We start from the raw sequence: 3,897 nt of genomic DNA on the forward strand, positions 1-3,897 counted from the left end.
GAATGACAAACAGGAACTTGCTATTGTCAACATGGTGACTGCTGACAATTAAATAAAATTGAAGGACATTTACTCCAGAGTTGTAGAGAACAACCTTGTCTTCGGGAACATTGCAGCAATCGGCATAACATCCATTTCTCGGACTCTAGCTAAACAAAGAGTCCGAATGAAACAACTATACCAAGTTTATTTTGAAAGGAACAGTAAGTGCATCAAAGAACTCCGTCACCAATACGTCCAGGTAAGGTTATGCAATACAGTCATTACTGTACTATACACAGTGTGTTTTGCAGTAAAGTACTCTATAAATCTGGAGTGGATTAGTACATAAAGTAGATGTACAGTACAGCACAACATTTACATACACTGTGTGTAATTACTTTTAGAGAGTCATGGAGTCATGGCCAATCAAGTCTCACATGAAATTATCTATGTTGACAAAGCTGGCTTCAACTTGGCAAAAAGGCGTCGCAGTGGGAGAAACATAATAGGCCAAAGGGACACAGTTACCTTGCCGGGCCAGAGAGGAGCCAACATAATCATGTGCGCCGCAATCTCCAACAAGGGTGCACTCCTGCATAAATGTCAGATTGGTCCCTACAACACAGAGGTAGAAAGGGGACAGGTGGGAGACCACTTGCCAATATATGTCATCACATGGGACAATGTGGCATTCCACCATTCCCATGCAGTCACAGCATGGTTTGACGCCCATCCAAGGATGATGTCCTATTTCCTTGCCCCTTACTCCCCTTTCCATAACCCTATTGAGTTTTTCTCAGCCTGGAGATGGAAAGATTTTGACCATCGTCCACATGACCAAATGTCCCTCCTGGATGCAATGCATGCCAAGACATCACAGCTAAACACTGCCAGCGGTGGATAAGGCATGCCAAAAGATTTTTTCCATGATGCCTTGCCAGAGAAGATATCAGGTGTGATGTGGATGAGAACATGTGGCCAAATGCAGAAGACCAGGCAGAATAGAAGATTACTTTTATTATTATTATTATTATTATTATTATAATTCCGGTGCTTTTTCTGTTTGTATATCTTGCAGTAATGTCCTTTTGCAAATAAAGTCTGTACTGCAGCAGTTCTGTGTCTGTTTTTTTTTTTTTTTTTACATAAACTGTACATTTTATAAAGCTACTCTGAGATGGTCATTACCTTTTTTGTATTGAATTTCTGCAGCAAAAGATACAAAATGCATGCATTTACTAAACCCAACAAAACAAAAATGTAGAAAGGCTTCAATATACAGTAAGGCCAGACCTGACACATAAAATAATGCAGTTTCTGTAATTTCAGCTGATGATAGTGTTTTTTTGTGTGTTATGATTGACTAAATGTTACTGTTGGAAGAGAACATGTGTTACTGTGTTGAATAAGTATTTGATTTTAAAACATGTTTGCAGTGTTTTGCAAGACATAGTGTACTGTGGTAGTTTATTATTGTATTTTGAATATTAGTTTAGGGGTTTAGTTTACAATGTGTGATTTTGAGCATGAAATTAACCATTTTGCCAATTGTGTGTTTTAGGTGTGATGGTGAGTTAAGAGTTTAGGAAACTTGTTAAATGTTTTGAAAAAACTGTCATAGCGATTGTAAAAAACGTCCTGAAGTCAGATAGTAGTTTCTAAAAAAGTGAAACTATTATTTATTTGGTACTTACATTAACTGAAAAGATGTTCTGACGAAGTTATATTAGATTTTTTACGGAGCCGTCGTGAAGTGCGTGCTACTCTCCCATATTGAAACCGGAAGTCCTGTACACTGGTTTTACTCAGAACCTTTCTGACAGTGGTCTTGGAACCAGTGCTTGGATTGAACCCCACAAAAAATCTGCAAAATAAAGGGTAAACATTTTACGTTCTTCGCCCCATCAATGCTCAAACCTTTCTCCCCATTCACATCAATTTATCACCTCACTCTTAGTCCATCACCCTAAATTCAAAAATAAATATTTTTTTTATTGGCCTGCAGTGCCATTTATCAGTGTAGATTGTTTTGGTGTAAAACATGACCCAGTTTAAAAAAAAATCCACAGATGGATGTGGAGATATGACCACCTGACCCTCTATGCTTTTCATCCACTTCATCGAAGACGTCTCTCACCTAAAATCAATGAACATTTATACAGGCAATGAGGTACCTTGCAGTACAAATATGTAGTGCTGTGATATAGAATTTAATACATTCTACCTTGAACAATCGGTCTTGGAGAATCTGGCAAAGACATCAACCCGTCCACATCTGCAGGTGTGGCTGTTGCCTGAAATGTGGGTTGTACACGCTTACATTAATGACACAGTGTGGGCATTTAGAGATTCATATTAGTACTGCAAAAGGATTTCTAATCAAACACTTACATCAACTTGTAAAATCAGGGCATCCACCTTCTCTTTGAAATGAGCCACTATAGTTAGAATGACACAAGGTCCCAAGAGGTAGATCGAGTGGCATCAAACTTTGACAGGACTTGCTTCACCTCTTCATTAGTAGACTTTTTCTGAAAAAAAAGCAAAATTATTGTTCCTTTTTCTTCAATTGCTGCTTCCATTTTTTCAAGGATAGCGATGTCTGTCAGTAACTTGAATTGATTGTAAAGTCCTTTCAGTGTATGGCCAGCTGCTTTTAAGCTCTATAATGGATGGTGCTGAATTAGCATTTATGGCTTTACATTGTAAATAGTATGTTGTTTGCATGAGCTGGGTATGGTGCTCCCTCTCAGCTCCTGCTGAACCCTCATAAGAGTATAGATTTATCATTTCCTTCTGTTTCTCTTCCAGACTGGATTCTGATTCTCCTAGGGGACAGTCAGGCTGCCACCTGATGCACCCATAATGGTCTGATGGCCCTCTTTGTCTTGTACTGGTATTGCTTGATAAGCTGGAGAGCCTTTTCTCTTTTCTACGTTGGGCCACAAAATTGTCACGGTTCAGGTTTTCAATGCGTGTTTTCAGTTGGTTTACAAGTGAAGCATAACCACTCCCAAGTTTGGAACCATCCTTCAAAATGTCTGCAAAACTTTTGGGGTATTGCTTGACTATCATCTTTGCAACACTTTGGCAGTCAGAGGAATTAGCATCAGTAAGCCTCATTTCATAGACTACAATACTAACCATTTGTCAATGATCTTGAGGATTTGGGCGTTGCTCCATAGCTATTGCTACTTTGATTCCTACAGGCATCTTGCTCCATGGCACCTTGAAACTGTCAGGACAAGTATTAAGATCCACAGTGGAGGATGTACTGGCTTGACTAGGGGTGCTGGAGCTGGAAGCGGAATTCTAATGACATGAACTCCATGACATGCCCACAGATGAGATGATGCATAACAGGACACAGCTGCACAACTGCTGCACTACTCATCTGATCTGAAGAGTTACAATGATGCAGAAAAATAAACATTTTAATGTTTCAAATATAAGCATTTAATGTTTGACCAACAACATAAACAAATGGGGTTGTTTATTTAATAAACATATTACTATTATTATTATTACCAATATAACAATTTGGAGACAAAGTTTCTCAAATTAATTAATACACTTTAAACAGTACTAGAAACATTTAGATACATTAGCCTCAGTGCTCCATGCTTGCAGCAGTTTGCGACACTGTATAGGTCTCAGGTGATCTTGCAGATCCTCTTCGTTAACCAAACTCAAGTCTGGCTTATGCCCTACGCCTATACTGGCCAGTTTCTCACAATGAATCACAATTAATCAAAATGAGCTTGACTTCACCAACTAACAACCCATTATCACTCATACCAATGATGACATACATTCCCTTCTTGTACCTAGTGTCTTTCACCGTTACATAATTTGCAACAATTGTTTTGTTGGATGCAAAGTCAAATCTGGAAACTGCCTCTTTAATCTTGTTGT

The sequence above is a fragment of the Clarias gariepinus genome, chromosome 3 (assembly GCF_024256425.1).
Source record: "Clarias gariepinus isolate MV-2021 ecotype Netherlands chromosome 3, CGAR_prim_01v2, whole genome shotgun sequence".
Lineage (NCBI taxonomy): Eukaryota > Metazoa > Chordata > Actinopteri > Siluriformes > Clariidae > Clarias > Clarias gariepinus.